We start from the raw sequence: 19,733 nt of genomic DNA, 5'->3' as shown, positions 1-19,733 counted from the left end.
GTGTCTTGACCTTAGTCTCTTTCTCAGCTGTCAACTATTTTAAGAAACACTCAGATGAGACCCACTAATGCCGGTTCAGGATCACCTCGTCTTTTCTTTTCAAGGCGGATTTTCACATCTGCTGGAAGAACTGTCTGCCACACACCTGCCACTTGTAGCCAGTGTGGATAGGCTTGTCCTTGGTCCAGCAGCTCATTCTGTTCCTCAGTTGGGGCCTTTCACCATTCCTTACCTTCCCATAAAGCACCGAATGGATTCCTACATTTGTTGTCTCTCACTTGTAAGGTCCCTCATGGCCCAGCTCAGTGTATTGCTGGGATCCTTCATTTAGGTCTGTGCCTCAATGCTCAGTGAGCCTCTATGTAGCAGAACATTTATTTATTGTGGCTAAGATATACTTCCAAGTTCCATAGAACAACTTTCCTCTGGCTGTGCAGAGGAAAAAAGAAATTCAGTTCTGAAGGACCTACTATATAGCACAAGGAACTACACTCAATATTTTGTAATAACCAATATGAGAAGAGAATCTGAAAAAGAATATATATATAACTGAATCACTTGCTGTGTACCGGAAACTAACACAACATTGTAAATCTACTATACTTCAATTTAAAAAAAAGGAACAAAAATCAATTCTGATTTCTCCTGCCCTTTTCACACCTGCATTTAGAGTTAGAATGCATCAGAGGATGTGTAAAGTTCATCCTAACCGTGTAGCTATGCTATAACCCAGTAGAAGATATTTTCTGAAGAGTTGGTTACGCATACCAGACATACTGTACAAGGGGTGGTTTTTTGTTTTTTGTTTTTTTTTTGCGGTACGCGGGCCTCTCACTGTTGTGGTCTCTCCCGTTGCGGAGCACAGGCTCCGGACATGCAGGCTCAGCGGCCATGGCTCACGGGCCCAGCCACTCCGTGGCATGTGGGATCCTCCCGGACCGGGGCACGAACCCGTGTCCCCTGCATCGGCAGGCGGACTCTCAACCACTGCGCCACCAGGGAAGCCCCAAGGGGTGATTCTTGTAGGGGAAAGTCTTTGCTGGTTGTTTACTGTACTGGGTTGAATTGTGTCCCCCACAAAAATACCTTCAGGTCCTAATACCCATTATCCGTGAATATGACCTTATTTGGAGACACGGTCTTTGCAAATGTAGTCAAATTAAGATGAGGTTATACTGGATTAGGTTTGGTCCGAATACGACTGCTGTTCTTAAGAGAGAATATTGGACACAGAAGGATGAAGGTCACGTGAAGACAGAGGCAGAAATTGGACTTGTGTTGCCATAAGCCAAAGGATGTGAAGAATTGTCAATAACCACCAGAAGGCAGAAGAGACAAGGGAAGATTCTCTCCTAGAAACTTTGGAGGAAACATGGCCCTGCCAATGCCTTGAATTCAGCTTCCAGGCTCCAGAACTATGAGAGCATACATTTCTGTTGTTTTAAGGCCTCCAATTTGTGGTCATTTGTTACAGCACCCTAGGAAACCAATACATTCACCACTGGAAAACTAAATAAAGGTAAGAAGTTTGAGGGGCTTCCCTGGTGGCGCAGTGGTTGAGAGTCCGCCTGCCGATGCAGGGGACGCGGGTTCGTGCCCCGGTTCGGGAGGATCCCACATGCTGCAGAGTGGCTAGGCCCGTGAGCCATGGCCGCTGAACCTGCGCATCTGGAGCCTGTGCTCTGCAACGGGAGAGGCCACAACAGTGAGAGGCCCGCGTACCGCAAAAAAAAAAAAAAAAAAAAAAAAGAAGAAGAAGTTTGAAACTTGGGAATTTTGTCCTGCCTCCAACGTTCAAATCCCCCAAGGATAAATGGGAATTTGCCCAGTTTGTTTCTTGGATATGAGAAAAAAACAGAGACATTTTTTCCTCCCCTGACATTGGTATCATTGTTAGCCGTAATATATTAGACTATCATATTTGAGCTACTGCCTAAATATTTACAGCTCCTCCTGGAGTATGAATGCCTAACATCCTGATAAGACGCTGCTTGAGAGACACACCCCTGACCATGATGCACAGCTTTGCACCCTCCCTCCATGCCCAGCTAGTGAATTAAACATGACTGCTTGAGTTGACTCCTTAATCTGCAAGGGCAGCAGGCAACTTGGGGGTTGGATGTGATAAGTAATGGGGATTACAAATGACCATTGTAAATTCTCATCCAAGGAAAAGCTCCGCACAAATTGCTTTTTAGATTATTTTTTTGTTTGTTGTTTTGGGAGAAAGAGTTCTAGAGCTGAGGCTTGATGGAGAAGCTGGAGTCGGGATGGGAGCAAGTGCAATAGTTTGGTAAGGAAATGATAGTGGCAGTTAACACTGGAAAAAAAAAGGAGATTCAAGAGATGTGCAGTAAGGGAATTGGTTGGGTGCTGGATAGAAGCAGAGTTAGAAATAAAACTGACTCCTAAGCTGAGAAAATCTGGAAAATATTTGGGTCACTGATTGTGATGGGGAATTGATGTTTGAGACTAAGAAGGGCAAGAAAGAGGGTGATGAGGTTGGGGATCTAGCAGCCTCATGAGCTAATAGAGCTCGTAGGGCCCTCAAAGTCATTGACTCCAAGGGTCACCCTGAGGCCCACAGAGGGGAAACTACTCAACCAAAATCCTACGGCCAGCGACAGACAGAGCCCAAGTCAGAATCCAGGACTCCTATCATCGTCCTGTATTCCTTCCAAATTAGAAGACTGGAAGAAAGTGGGAAGCTTTAGGCTGAAGCATGTAGATTTTGTAGAACCCCGCTTTATAGCTGGTAACAAACACGGTTCCCGAAAAAGAATGTATGGGCAGAGGCCGCAAACCACCAGCTCATGGATTGACCTCGACTCTATTTTTTTAAATTAATTTTTGAATTGATTACTGGGAATTCCCTGGTGGTCCAGTGGTTAGGATTTGGTGCTTTCACTGCTGTGGCCTGGGAACTAAGATCCCACAAGCTACGCGTTGCAGCCAAAAAAAAATTTTTAATCGATTACTAACATTTAAAAAGTAAGCAATATATGTGGAATCTAGAAAATGGTACAGATGAACTTAGTGGCAAAGCAGAAACAGAGACACAGATGGAGAGAACAAACGTATGGATACCAAGGGGGGAAGGGAGGGTGGGATGAACTGGGAGATTGGGATTGATATATATACAATACTATGTATAAAATAGATAACTAATGAGAACCTACTGTATAGCACAGGGAACTCTACTCAATGCTCTGTGGTGACCTAAATGGGAAGGAAATCTAAAAAAGAGGGGATATATGTATACGTAGAGCTGATTCACTTTGCTGTGTAGCAGAAACTAACACAACATTGTAAAGCAACTATACTCCAATAAAAATTAATAAAAACTTAAATTAATTAATTAAAAAATAATAAAAGGCCTTAAAAAAAAAAAGAGTAAGCGAGCTCCTCTAAAACTCTGGCTGTCTAGCTGTTCTGGGAGAAGCCAGTGGATCTATGAGAAAGGAGGAAGAGCTGCCCTCTGTTTAGATGAGGCAGGCAGGCACAGGCTGGTGTGCCCATCTACCTGGCCGGCTTCGCTAACTTATATTCTCTACCTGGCCCCTGCGGGCCCTGGAGTCTGCCAGCCCTGGGAGGGGAGGAAAGGCAGAGGCCCTGAGCCCGAGGCCGAAGCCAGAGTTGGGACTGTTAATGGCAGGGGTGAAAACAACCTGGCAAAGAAACCCAGGGGCTAGAAGGACTAGAGAGCCTAGGTCACAGAAGCTAAGGTCTTGTCCAAAAAGTCAGGGACAGACATTTCATCTATTTTTAGATAAAGCAACAGGATGTGGAAACCAAAAATGTGGTCAGTTCTCCCATACTGCGCAATGGTGATGACTTATGCAAAACATCCTCTTTTCCTATTTTTAACCAGATCACAGAAGCTGCATCAAAGGACTGGCTGGCTGCTGACTAATCCCGTTGAGGCGCCTTTCTCTGAGTTGCATAAATGTCATCTACACGAGCTAGAGAACATTTGAGAAGGAAAAAAAACCCTGTTAAGACTCCTGCACAGAGGGCATTCTTAAAAATAGTCTTCTGAGTGGTATCAAGGTGTTCTGGGCCACAGCTTTCTGGAACTTATCTAGGATTTCATGGCTGAATGGTGCAGATATTCAAAGAGAAATCATTCATTCATTAAAGATGAATTAATGATCCATGACTTTTTTGGACTCCAAAGCACAGTGGTGACAGTTTTTCAGTAGATCACCTGGAGAATTACACTGATTTTCTCAGCAAAACTATTATCTAGTTGTATAAATATCGCTGCACCAGGAACAGGCATTTTATTGGAGAAAAGGAATCAGGAATGAAAGCAAAGGGTTGTCAACGCGTTATGGACGAGAACCACATCATGACAATGGCAGGCCTTGGACGTCAGCAGAGAGCTCAGCCATCATGGAGGGCAACCTTCTCACTTTACTGAGGGGGGAGACGGAGCTGTTACAGGTGGTGTGGAGGCCCTGCCGCTCCCCCCCCACCCCCCCCCCCAGGCCTCACCACTTCTGTGCGTTCCCACTGTCCAGTGGTCAGACTCTGAAATCTCTTTGCCTGGGGGCTTTTTTCATAACTGAGGAAAGCCAGATGTGGCAGGGAATAAATACCACCGAGAAGCAGCAGCAGCCCACAATCAGGGACTGGTAGGACTTGGTGTCTAAATACCCCAGGCCCTCACCCCTCAGTGGGGCGTGAGCTCTACAAGCTGCTAACACAGAGAGAGTAGGCTGCAGGCTTTAGCAGGCAAGTATCTTGCTAGAGTTAATGTAATAATGTTGTTTTGTTTTCAATGTGTATGTGTGGTATGTATAGTTTATATATGTATATTTAAGATGTATATTAATGTATATATGTAAATATGGGTATATAATAAATAATGTATATATGATGTTTATATAAGTTACTTTCTATTTACGGAAGGTGATACTGTTTTTCCATTTACAGTGGTGTTATAAAGTTTCCTTTTATTTTTTAAAAATTTATTTTATTGAAGAATTGGTGATTTACAATGTTGTGTTAATTTCTACTGTATAGCAAATGATTCAGTTGTACATATATATACATTCTTTTTCATATTCTTTTCCACTATGGTTTGTCACAGGATGTCGAATATAGTTCCCTGAGCTACACAGTAGGACCTTGTTGTTTATCCATTCTATATATAATAGTTGCCTCTGCTAGTCCCAAACTCCCAATCCTTCCCTTCCCCACACCCTGTCAGGTCATCAGCCTCTGTTTCAAGCATGGCACCTTTGTCTTTGTTGGGTTAAGAACTGGTGATATAAAGAAGGAATTAGAGATACAAACTACTAGACATAAAATAGATAAACAACAAGGATTTACTGCATAGCACAGGGAATTATATTTAATATCTTGTAATAACCTATAATGAAATATAATCTGAAAACAAAAGCTGGATCACTTTGCTGTACACCTGAAACTAACACAACATGGACAATCAACTATACTTCTATTTAAAAAATACATTGTAGGCTTTGAACTGTACATTTAAAAATTGTTAAAATGGCAAATTTTATGTTACATATATTTTACCATAATAAAAAATACAAAATAAAAATATATAGGTTTTAAAAAAGGTGACTTAGAGGAAGGGGGCTTTACTGCTTAAAAGAACAGTAGTTGATACGTTTGCAAATTTCAAATGGAGTACAACACTCAATCGATCACGAAATTGAGGCCCAGAGAGATTAAATGACATTTCCCAGTTCCCACACAGAGTCTGTGACAAAGTCAGGACAAGGCCCCATTCCCTTAACTCCCATCCATGCTCTTTCCACAGTACTCACTTCCTGAGGAGGCGGGACTTGAAGAATGGGAGGAAGTGAATGGGGAGAGAAGATTGGAGCGTGCAATGAGGAGGTCCAAGAGAGCAAAGGTGTGAAGGGGGAATGCAGGTGACTCTCCCCAAGCCAGGTGGGAAGAGCTTTTTGACTAAAGGGAGGGTTGGGGCAGAAGCGGGGTCAGATTGGAGGGGAGTGTGAATGACCGATGGGAAGAATGTTAACTCCCCAGGACCTATGATGCAAATCTCTGAGCTGGGAAACGATAGGTCAAAACCATGCTGTAGGAGGCAGCATGGTAGAAAGTAACTATGTTCAAATATTGTTTCCAGGACACAGTGCAGACAAGTTACTTAGCCTCTCTGTGCCTTGGTTTCTTCACCTACAAAACAACAACAGCGTCAGAACTCCCTTCATGAAATTTTGGTGAGGATTAATGGAACTAATACACCAGAAACAATATCTAGTATCTAGTAAGGGCTCAGTAAATCATACCTATTATGATTTCTAAGGACTGAATTGACTCAAGAGACAGAAGTGCCTTGGCTGAGCTAGTTAATTGCAGAGCCAGAATTAGGAGTCAGTTCCTATAATTTCTAATTCAACCTTCTTTTTCTTTCGTTGTATCATATTTTAAAACAACGGATTATTTATTTTCTGGTATGTATTAGCATTTCAACTTGCAAGACATAGCACTCATTCTTTGTGTACAATCATTACAATGGTTTCCTTTTGGAAAAAGAATTTTGATCAATTTCTTTCACTCTCTAATTAATATATCACATTTAGAGTGAGTGCACTGTTTGCTTTGAAAAAGAAAGACTTTCAATTTTCAGGTCTTCAGGCAACTGACATTGCAGCCTGACTTTAAACCATAAGAAATTACATATGACATTTAGAATATAATAACTATTCCGATTACTTCTTTGTGTCTGTGGAGAAAACATTTATTTTTACCAAATGTTATCTTTTCCCGCTTTCATCAAATGAATCATACTTAGGACCCAAGAGCATCTGTTGTTCTTTATGATTCATTGATCAACCATGAAAGAACAAACAAATCAAATACTGAAACTTGGGTGGCACTTTATTGGTGATTGTCTAAAGGAGACTGTGGTCTCCCGAAGAATCATAGACCTTAAGAGATGGCGGCTTCCTTGGAGATTCCGTATCCCTGTTTCTTCATCTTTATAGACGAGAAAATTCGGTTCAGAAAGGTGGAGTGACTTTTGCAAAGTCATCCAGCTAGTTGGTGGAAAAGAGGGATTTTGATCCCATTTTTTTTTCTAACTTTGAAAAAGAAAGAGGGATTTTGATCCCCCGCCCCTTTTTTTTCTGACATTGCATCATGTCCTGCATCAACTCATGGATTTCTGAAAAGTCTTCCTGCATTTCAGGTAGGCCAGATCCAGTTTGCTGCTTCTTTGTGCAAGTAAAGTTTTATTGAAACACAGCCATGCTCATTCCTTTACTGATTGTCTATGGCTGCTTTCTCACCACAGTGGCAGAGGTGAGGGGGTTGTACCAGACCCACACGACTGCAAAGCCTGAAAGACTTACTATCAGTCCCTTCACAAAAAAAGCGTGCTAGTTTCCATTGTATATCAAGCCTAGTTGAAATTCTGTTTTTTGTTTTTATTTTTTTTGTATCAGACCCTAATGTCAATGTTGAGTAAAGTGGGCTTGGGCAGGGAAGAATGGGAAAGAAGAAAGAGAAAGGAAAGAGCTAACATTTATTTGTCTCATTGGGGGAGACTTTTTATGTGTCACCCCATTTAATTCTCAAAAAGATGCTATCAGATTGCTCTTTTAAGCCCCATTTTATAAATAAGAAAACTGAGGCCAAGAGAGAGAAAAGCCGAGTTGCCTAAGTTCATGTCACTAATAATTAGCAGGACTAAGGTTTGAATCCAGCCTTCCCCATTCTAAAACTCTCTGTTCTTCCTTCTGTACCATGTGACTGTCATAGTCAAGGTTACCTTCTATTTTTAAAATGTGATATATCATCCCTTAAATTGAAAGAGTTGAATTAAAGAATAATATTGGATACCAAATCATATTTGATAAATAGTTAAATACTAGTTACAATTGTCTAATTCATGATGCCATCATGGGTTTTATTTTCCTCTGGGTGCTCATTTATACAAGTGGGTGAGTTGGACTGCAGAACATAATAGCACATTTTTTGACAATTAGCATTTTGCATTATTGGCTAAACTTGATGGATTTAATAGCTCCTGCAGCAACTTGTAGAATGGAGGTCTTGTGTGTATGTCCACACAACTAATTACATAGATACCACATAGATGTGTTTTTACTTAATCAACAATTCCTCCTCTCCAGAGTTGGCTACACTTCTCTAAAGCAGTGTTTACCAATTTGCCTCATCATCTGAATTGACCGTGAAGACCCTTAGAAGACAGATTCCCAGGACCCTTCCAGGTCTCTCTAGTTAGTATATCTGGGTTTAGGTTTGGGAATCCATAATTTTACATTATTTTGTAACCTCGGAAGGTAATTCTGATGATTAATCAGCTCTGGGAACCACTGCTCTGTAAGGTCATGAAGGGATGGATGTCCGTATCTTTGTCTCAGTCCTTCCTGGTCTTCCCTTACCTCCTCTAACCTGTCCTCTTCCTGAGTCCCACTCGGTGATCAGTGGGTACATTGTTCCTTGTCTTTGCTGAATGAGGCTGGGGGCGAGGGCACCTCACACACTACGCTATGTATTTCCTCAGTGTCCAGTAAAGCAGTGCAGACACTTTCTGCCTTAATCGTAGTTACTGTGTTTAGTTATGCTTTTATTTCTCTCATTGCTTTTTTTGCTTTTCATTTGCATTTGCAAAATTTCCTCAGATACAAATCTAACTTCTACTTTTTGACTAAAAAGTGAGGTTCATAGACACCCAAAATTTAGATCATAAAAGTCTATTATCCCCTGTACCCTGTTATTCATCTCCCTGTCATTTCCAACTTTTAAAAATGTCACTGCAACCATTAGCAATTAAAATCAAAAGGTACTTTGTACCCTGAAAGTTTGGTAGTCTCAGACACGCATTAATTTAAATCTTTCCTCCCCACTGTACAGGGTTTACATTAGCCTAATAAAACAGGCTTTTAAATATACATATATAACCACACTCAACACACATTCATTTTATTAACCAGTTCCTCTACCATAGTATAAATTAAATAAAATAATTATATATAGTAGGGTGTATATGTTAATCCCAAACTCCTAATTTATCCCTCCCTCCCCCCAACATTTCCCCTTTGGTAACCATAGTTTCTTTTCTATGTCTGTGAGTCTGTTTCTGTTTTGTAAATAAGTTCATCTGTGCCAGTTTTTAGATTCCACATATAAGCGATACTGTATGATATTTGTCTTTCTCTGTCTGATTTCCTTCACTTAATATTATAAGCACTAGGTCCATCCATGTTACTGCAAATGGCATTATTTCATTCTTTTTTATGGCTGAGTAGTATTCCATTATATATATGTACCACATCTTCTTTCTCCATTCCTTTGTCAATGGACATGTATGTTGCTTCCATGTCTTGGCTATTGCAAATAGTGCTGCAGTGAACATTGGGGTGCATTCTTCTTTCGAATTATGGTTTTCTCTAGATATATGCCCAGAAGCGGGATTGCTGGGTCATATGGTAGCTCTATTTTTAGTTTTTTAAGGAACCTCCAGACTGTTCTCTACCGTGGCTGTACCAATTTACATTCCCACCAACAGTGTAGGAGGGTTCCCTTTTCTCCACACTCACTCCAGCATTTATTATATGTAGACTTCTTAATGATGGCCATTCTGACCAGTGTGAGGTGATACCTCACTGTAGTTTTGATTTTCACTTCTCTGGTAATTAGTGATGCTGAGCATCTTTTCATGTGCTTTTTGGCCATGTGTATGTCTTCTTTGGAGAAACGTCTATTTAGATCTTCTGTCCATTTTTTGATTGGGTTGTTTGTTTTTTTGATGTTGAGCTGAATGAGCTTTTTATATATTTATAAAATAAATAATCAACAGGGACCTACTGTGTGGCACAGGGAACTCTACTCAATATTCTGTAATAACCTATGTGGAAAAAGAATCTGAAAAAGAATGGACATATGTGTATACATAACTGAATTGCTTTGCTGTACACCTGAAACTAATACAACATTGTAAATCAACTATACTCCAAAAAAAAAAAAAAAAAAAGTCAATCAGGACTGTTAAGAAAAATAAAAGACATTTACAAGCTTCCCATTCAAGATGGGGACCTAAAAGGACCCTGAACTCACCTCCTGCCACAGACACACCAAATCTACAACTACACATGGTACAGTTTCCTCTGGAAAAAAACCTAAAAACTGGCTGAGGCACTCCTAGCATCCAGCGAATGAGAGAAGGTCTACATGGAAGCCCCCGGTAGGAGAGGCTGGGACACAGTCTCGCCACAAACCCCACTTCCTCCTCCTTTTCCTCCTCCTCTTTGACCCCTTGACCCCTGAGAACCCACAGCTTCTCACTGAGGAGGAAAAGCTTTAAACCCCACATTGGGCACCTCCCACTTTTAAGATCTGCACCTGAGAGACGGGCCTCCAAAACATCTAGCAAACTAACGGGAGCTCTGTCCACAAGCCCCACAAGGCTCTACGGACCTGGGCTCTTAAAGGGTTCGCACTGGGATGCACCAGCCCCAAAGCTCAGGGCAAAGCATGGATGCAGGGTGCCAGGACTTGTAGGGGGAGAGGCCCACGTGCTGCTCTTGGAGTTGGCCTAGGCTCAGGCATCTGATCAGACAGGCATTTGCTGGCGCTCTGGGGGCGGGGCGGGGGCGGGGCGCAGCTGGCAGCTGCCATCTTGGCTCTCCCTCCGCAGCTTCCGGGGGCCAGGGTCCCCTGAGCGGAGCTTTTATGTGCGTCTGGCTGCCACCCAGGAGCCACTCCTTGATTGCCTGGCTCTGCTGGCCAATGGGGCTTGCGTCCTTGGGTCCCCTGGGAGTATGGTAATCTGCAAGGTGCTTCTTGGTCTGCCACCTGGGGCAGTGCACAGACAGCCGTCTGAGGCACCCCCCCACCCCAGGCTCTCTGCGAGTGCAGCCTCTTCGCTGGTCCTGGACCTCCGGTCGGAGGTGCAGGCCCACCTATAGGGCTCTATGGACGTGGATGTGCTCTCAGGGAAGGTAGGCTAGTGTAAGGCATCTTTGCGCTCTCCCTCTGCCTTGCTATAGCTCACAGACAGGAGTTTGTACCCTCCTCTGGAGTCCCAATTTGGGGGACTGCTTTCCCGGGGGACACCTCGAGATGGTGGCCAGCGAGGCATACACTTGCAGTCCCATAGGATTGTATATACCTGCATACTTTAAAAGCTGCTGCCTGAAGGTCTGGCTTCTTAATCACATACCACAGTATAGCACATTAGAAAACTCTAAATATGAAAAATAATTTCCGCAATCTCACCAGCAATCATTGACTTTTTCATTCATGCCACCTTCTAGTCGCTGTCCAGCTCATTTTCAGAATCTATATTGACTTTTTCCTTCCTGTATTGTGATTTTAAAATACAATATTTGTTTAACCAAAAAAAAAAAAAAAAAAAACACTCTTAAAGAGCTATGCATAAGCTCTACCAAGCACAGCATTGATTTCTAATGTGTATGTGAGTAATAAATTTACGAATATTATGGGTTACCCTCCTTGTGTTTCTTGTGCTCTCCTGCAATAGTTCATGGACTGGCTTTGCAAATCGGTGCTTGTCCAAATAGATATTTTATATTCATCTCTTCAATTCTTGCTTATTAAACTTCACAGATATAGTGGTTCCCCATGATATATTATTAAGAACAAACAATTAACTTGTCATTTTATTTAAAAGAACAAAGTTCTCATTTCAAAAGCTCTGCATGCATTTACCATAATTATATGGGAATCTTTTCAAAGCTGCTTTTTCATCTTTTGAGGTTCCCCCTCTAACTTTGCCAAATATAGTTATTAATAAATCTCTACAATAATTAATTTTAAACAAATTTGCTTACAGTTTAAAACAAGTTTGGAATGTTTTATTTATGTAAGCACTTTTGTAAATGTAAAAAGATATTGGGCATCCTTGAAAGTAATATTGGGTTGGCCAAAAATTTTGTTTGGTTAATGAATACCTTGTTCAATAAAGTTCTTAGTGAAAATGAAAAATGTCTTTTATTTTTACTTAAAACTGAACAAACTTTTTGGCCAACCCAATATTTTAAAAAACTGACCTTATAAATTCTCTAATGTATGAACTTTGTATTAGTACTTATATAAATGCATACCACAACCTCTTCCATTACCATAAGGCTTAATGATTATGGTCTTAGGGTAATGTTAAAGATTTCTTTTAAATAAATATTACCCAACATCGTTTTGAGAACATTTAACTTTTTTTACTTGGAGGCAGTGTGAGGGATTGGTGAATCTAATCATTTACATCAGATTCAATCTAGTGTGTATCCTCCCTTAAAGTAAATGAGTTAACCTTATCATTAAACCTTATTTTGTTTTAAATACAAGAATAATAATAGGGCTTCCCTGGTGGCATAGTGGTTGGGGGTCCGCCTGCTGATGCAAGGGACATGGGTTCGTGCCCCGGTCCGGGAGGATCCCATGTGCTGCGGAGCGGCTGCACCCGTGGGCCATGGCGGCTGGGCCTGCGCGTCCAGAGCCTGGGCTCCACAGCAGGAGAGGCCACAGCAGTGAGAGGCCCGCGTACCACAAAATAATAATAATAATAATAACAATAAAATAATTGACCTCAATGGTCTTTGTCAAAGTCACCTCAGTGACTTTGGGTGAAAAAGTTAGTTCTTACTCACTCAGAAATAAGATATTTTGATCCACCAGAGGGCAGACAGAAGAAGCAAGAAGAACTACAGTCCTGAAGCCTGTGGAACAAAAACCACATTCACAGAAAGATAGACAAGATGAAAAGGCAGAGAGCTACATACCAGATGAAGGAACAAGATAAAACCCCAGAAAAACAACTAAATGAAGTGGAGATAGGCAACCTTCCAGAAAAAGAATTCACAATAATGATGGAGAGGATGATCCAGGACCTCGGAAAAAGAATGGAGGCAAAGATCGAGAAGATGCAAGAAATGTTTAACAAAGACATAGAAGAATTAAAGAACAAACAAACAGAGATGAACAATACAATAACTGAAATGAAAACTAGACTAGAAGGAATCAATAGCAGAATAACTGACGTAGAAGAACGGATAAGTGACCTGGAAGACAGAATGGTAGAATTCACTGCTGTGGAACAGAATAAAGAAAAGAGAATACAAAGAAATGAAGACAGCCTAAGAGACCTCTGGGACAACATTAAACGCAACAACATTCGCATTATAGGGGTCCCAGGAGGAGAAGAGAGAGAGAAAGGACCAGAGAAAATATTTGAAGAGGTTATAGTCAAAAACTTCCCTAACATGGGAAAGGAAATAGCCACCCAAGTCCAGGAAGCACAGCGAGTTGTATACAGGATAAACCCAAGGAGAAACATGCCAAGACACATAGTAATCAAATTAGCAAAAATTAAAGACAAAGAAAAGTTATTGAAAGCAGCAAGGGAAAAATGACAAATAATATACAAGGGAACTCCCATAAGGTTAACAGCTGATTTCTCAGCAGAAACTCTACAAGCCAGAAGGGAGTGGCATGATATGCTTAAAGTGATGAAAGGGAAGAACCTACAACCAAGATTACTCTACCCAGCAAGGATCTCATTCAGATTCGATGGAGAAATCAAAAGCTTTACAGACAAGCAAAAGCTAAGAGAATTCAGCACCACCAAACCTGCTTTACAAAAAATGCTAAAGGAGCTTCTCTAAGTGGGAAACACAAGAGAAGAAAAGGACCTACAAAACCAAACCCAAAACAATTAAGAAAATGGTCATAGGAACATACATATCGATAATTACCTTAAACGTGAATGGACTAAATACTCCAACCAAAAGACATAGGCTTGCTGAATGGATACAAAAACAAGACCCATCTATATGCTGTCTACAAGAGACCCACTTCAGACCTAGGGACACATACAGACTGAAAGTGAGGGGATGGAAAAAGATATTCCATGCAAATGGAAAACAAAAGAAACCTGGAGTAGCAATACTCATATCAGATAAAATAGGCTTTAAAATAAAGAATGTTACAAGAGACAAGGAAGGACACTACATAATGATCAAGGGATCAATCCAAGAAGAAGATGTAACAATTATAAATATATATGCACCCAACATAGGAGCACCTCAATACATAAGGCAACTGCTAACAGCTATAAAAGAGGAAATTGACAGTAACACAATAATACTGGGGGACTTTAACACCTCACTTACACCAATGGACAGATCATCCAAAATGAAAATAAATAAGGAAACAGAAGCTTTAAATGACACAATAGACCAGATAGATTTAACAGATACTTATAGGACATTCCATCCAAAAACAGCAGATTACACTTTCTTCTCAAGTGCGCACAGAATATTCTCCAGGATAGATCACATCTTGTGTCACAAATCAAGCCTCAGTAAATTTAAGAAAATTGAAATCATATCAAGCATCTTTTCTGACCACAATGCTATGAGATTAGAAATGAATTACAGGGGAAAAAATGTAAAAAACACAAACACATGGAGGCTAAACAATACGTTACTAAATAAGCAAGAGATCACTGAAGAAATCAAAGAGGAAATCAAAAATGCCTAGAGACAAATAACAATGAAAACACAATGATCTAAAACCTATGGGATGCAGCAAAAGCTGTTCTAAGAGGGAAGTTTATAGCTATACAAGCCTACCTCAAGAAACAAGAAAAATCTCAAATAAACACTCTAACCTTACACCTAAAGGAACTAGAGAAAGAAGAACAAACAAAACCCAAAGTTAGCAGAAGGAAAGAAATCATAAAGATCAGAGAAGAAATAAATGAAATAGAAACAAAACAATAGCAAAGATCAATAAAACTAAAGGGTGGTTCTTTGAGAAGATAAACAAAATTGATAAACCATTAGCCAGACTCATCAAGAAAAAGAGGGAGAGGACTCAAATCAGTAAAATTAGAGATGAAAAAGGAGAAGTTACAACAGACACCACAGAAATACAAAGCATCCTAAGAGACTACTACAAGCAACTCTATGCCAATAAAATGGACAACCTGGAAGAAATGGACAAATTCTTAAAAAGGTATAACCTTCCAAGACTGAACCAGGAAGAAATAGAAAATATGGAGAGACCAATCACAAGTAATGAAATGGAAACTGTGATGAAAAATCTTCCAACAGTCAAAAGTCCAGGACCAGATGGCTTCACAGGTGAATTCTGTCAAACATTTAGAGAAGAGCTAACACCCATCCTTCTCAAACTCTTCCAAAAAACTGCAGAGGAAGGAACACTCCCAAACTCATTTTATGAGGCCACCATCACCCTGATACCAAAACCAGACAAAGATACTACAAAAAAAGAAAATTACAGGCCAATATCACTGATGAATATAGATACAGAAATCCTCAACAAAATACTAGCTAACAGAATCCCACAACAAATTAAAAGGATCATACCCCACGATCAAGTGGGATTTATCCTAGGGATGCAAGGATTCTTTAATATATGCAAAACAATCAATGTGATACACCATATTAACAAATTGAAGAATAATACCATATGATCATCTCAATAGATGCAGAAAAAGCTTTTGACAAAATTCAGCACCCATTTATGATAAAAACTCTCCAGAAAGGGGGCATAGAGGGAACCTACCTCAACATGATAAAGGCCGTATACGACAAACCCACAGCAAACATCATTCTCAATGGTGAAAAACTGAAAGCATTTCCTCTAAGATCAGGAACGAGACAAGGATGTCCACTCTCACTGCTATTATTCAACATAGTTTTGGAAGTCCTAGCCACAGCAATCAGAGAAGAAAAAGAAATAAAAGGAATCCCCATTGGAAAGAAGAAGTAATGTTGTCACTGTTTGTAGATGACATGATACTATACATAGAGAATCCTAAAACTGCCACCAGAAAACTACTAGGGCTAATCAATGAATTTGGTAAAGTTGCAGGATACAAAATTAATGCACAGAAATCTCTTGCATTCCTATACACTAATGGTGAAAAATCTGAAAGAGAAATTAGGAAACACTCCCATTTACCACTGCAACAAAAAGAATAAAATACCTAGGAATAAACCTACCTAGGGAGACAAAAGACCTGTATGCAGAAAATTATAAGGCACTGATGATCCAGCAATCCCACTACTGAGCATATACCCAGAGAAAACCATAATTCAAAAAGACACATGCACCCCAATGTTCATGGCAGCACTATTTACAATAGCCAGGTCAGAAGCAACCTAAATGCCCATCTACAGACGAATGGATAAAGAAGATGTGGTACATATATACAATGGAATATTACTCAGCCCAAAAAGGAATGAAATTGATTCATTTGTTGAGATGTGGATGGATCTAGAGACTGTCATACAGAGTGAAGTAAGTCTGAAAGAGAAGAGCAAATATCGTATATTAACGCATGTATGTGGAACCTAGAAAAATGGTACCGATGAACCGGTTTGCAGGGCAGAAGTTGAGACACAGATATAGAGAACAAACGTATGGACACCAAGGGGGGAAAGCCGCGGAGGAGTGGGGATGGTGGTGTGATGAATTGGGCGATTGGGATTGACATGTATACACTGATGTGTATAAAATTGATGACTAATAAGAACCTGCTGTATAAAAAAATAAAATAAAATTCAAAAAAAAGAAATAAGATATTTTAATTTCTTTCTCTCAGGTTAATTAAGACAAACATATATGATGTGTGAAGATGTCAACATATCCCATATTATAATTAGGATTGATTAGGTTCTAAAGCAGCAGATATAGGATCTAAGAGGAAGGACAAGGTTTTACTTCCTGAGTAGAACAGTAAAAGAGATCTATTACTATGAAGGTGTTTAGAATTACTGTATCTTACTGTCAAAGAGAAACGTAACTGACAACAAATATGGAGTCAATGAGGACATCATAATGACGCTTATAACAAAATACAGCCACCAAGCTGAGATTCGTTAGGTGAGAAATAGTGACTTAGACCATAATGTGATACTCTTTTATAAGCCATTAACATTAGAGGTGAAAAGGAAGTTCTATTAAATTACCTGGGGCAATATCTTTCTTCCTCTACAAGATTAACAAAGCACACTTGACAATAGATGTCTCAAGAAATTTAACTAACCATTTGTTTAAATCTAACATGGATAAGCTGCAATTAAAAAAGCATTTTATGCCCTACGTTAGATTGGCCCTAATGAGCAAGTCTAAATCTTGTTTTCAAGATGAAAATTGCCTTTTGTGACAGCACCTCTTTGCCAGTCTGTCCTTCCAATAGGGACAAGCACTTCAGAGTAAGGGCAAGCATGCCTAACAGATAGAGACAGCAGGTCACTCTCCAGAAGTCTCGAGAACTGTTCAAAGTCACGGTCCATTAGAAACAACAGAGACTCTGCTACTTCAGAAAGGTAGTTTGGTTTCAAGGAAATTAAGACCCTTTTCCCAACCCCTCCAGTGCCCTTGTCATAGAGAGGAGGGGTAAACTGGGCATTCGTAATAGACGAGGGCAGAGAAACTGGCCATGATTCCCTAAAGGCACTGCCTGCCCGGTGCCCTTGGCACTTACCAAAAGCTACCACATTCTGTTATTTTTTGTCTAAGCATCTGTCTGTCTTCCTGACTAGATTGGAAGCATCCCAAAGGCAGGGACCAAGGAGAACTGTCTGGGTATCACCAGCACCTTCTGTGTGCCCTGTTCAAATGTTTGCTGTAGATATTGGTGATATTTTTAGGCAAATAAGTAAGTTAGTTAATTAGTAGAATTTCGAAAGGCCAAAGGATCCAATTTTCTCTAAAACTTGAGCAGTTGATTTAAAAAAATTTTTTTTATTGAAGTATAGTTGATGTATCATGTATTTCTGCTGCATAGCAAAGTGCCTCAGTTACACCTATATATACACATTCTGTTTTAAAATATTCCTTTCCTTTATGGTTCATCATAGGATATTGAATATACTTCTCTGGGCTATACAATAGGATCTTGTTGTTTATCCATTCTGTACATAATAGCTTACATCTGCCAACCCCAACCTCTCACTCCAACCTTCCCCCAACTCCCTCTCCCTTGGCAGCCACCAGTCTGTTCTCTACGTCCGTGAGTCTGTTTCTGTTTCATAGATAGGTAGGTTCACTTGCGTCATAATTTAGATTCCACATATAAGTGATATCAAATGGTATTTGTCTTTCTCTTTCTGACTTACTTCACTTAGTATGATAACCTCTAGTTGCATCCATGTTGCTGCAAATGGCATTATTTCATTCTTTTGTATGGCTGAGTAGTATTCCATTGTATATATGTACCACACCTTTATCCATTCATCTGTTGATGGACATTTAGGTTGTTTCCATGTCTTGGCTATTGTAAATAGTGCTACTATGAACACAGGGGTGCATGTATCTTTTTGAATTATAGTTTTGTCTGGATATATGCCCAAGAGTAGGATTGCTGGATCATATGGTAATTCTATTTTTAGTTTTCTGAGGAACTTCCATACTATTTTCCATAGCAACTGCACCGACTTATATTCCCACCAACAGTGTAGGAGGGTTCCATTTTCTCCACACCCTCTCCAGCATTTGTTATTTGTAGACTTTTTAATGATGGCCATTCTGACCAGTGTGAGGTGGTACTTCATTGTAGTTTAGATTTGCACTTCTCTAATAATTAATGATGTTGAGCATCTTTTCATGTGTCTATTGGCTATCCGTATTTCTTCTTTGGAGAAATGTCTGTTTAGGTCTTCTGCCCATTTTTGGATTGGGTTGTTTGTTTTTTTGTTGTTGAGTTGTATGAGCTGTTTGTAAATCAAGCCCTTGTCATTTGCAAATATTTTCTCCCATTCTGTAGGTTGTGTTTTTGTTTTGTTTATGGGTTCCTTTGCTATGCAAAAGCTTGTACGTTTGATTAGGTCCCATTTGTGTATTTTTGTTTTTATTTCTATTGCTTTGGGAGACTGACCTAAGAAAACATTGGTACAATTTATGTCAGAGAATGTTTTGCCTATGATCTCTTCTAGGAGTTTTATGGTGTCATATCTTATGTTTAAGTCTTTAAGCCATTTAGAGTTTATTTTTGTGTATGGTGAGAGTGTGCATTCTAAGGTGAGCAGTTGATTCTTTGCCTAGTTAATGTGGGGCAGATCCCTTCTCTGTAGGAGGAATAAATGCAAAATGAGTAAAAAAAATCACATATTGTATTAGTTTATTAATATATAATTTTAATAAACACAGTTTTGTTTTCTTTAGAAAACACAGTAAAGCATAAAATCATCAGAATATTTAAATAAGCCAAAACTGGGGTTTCCCTGGTGGCGCAGTGGTTGAGAGTCCGCCTGCCGATGCAGGGGACACGGGTTCGTGCCCCGGTCTGGGAAGATCCCACATGCCGCAGAGCGGCTGGGCCTGTGAGCCATGGCTGCTGGGCCTGCGTGTCCGGAGCCTGTGCTCTGCAACAGGAGAGGCCACAACAGTGAGAGGCCCGCGTACCGCAAAAAAATAATAATAATAAAATAAAAATAAAAGCCAAAACTTCAAATTCATCTTCACCTTCTCAGATCTTTTTTGGTTGAAAGTTATGCCAACTATATCAGTATCAGGGCTGTAGAACTGGTCCTATGTGCTATTAACAGTTATTATAGGTAAAATTGTTCCATGGTTTAATAATTTGAGAAAATTTTGGGTGAAACAGGTTAAATGAGATTTCTTTATTATAGGGTTTCTCAAAGTTTTAAAATTATGCCAACATGCATTATGAATCTTCAAGGTTGGAAGGCAGATTGTGTGGATTTGTTGACATC

This window comes from Phocoena phocoena, chromosome 17, assembly GCF_963924675.1.
Source record: "Phocoena phocoena chromosome 17, mPhoPho1.1, whole genome shotgun sequence".
NCBI lineage: Eukaryota > Metazoa > Chordata > Mammalia > Artiodactyla > Phocoenidae > Phocoena > Phocoena phocoena.
Note: the sequence above shows the minus strand (reverse complement) of the source record.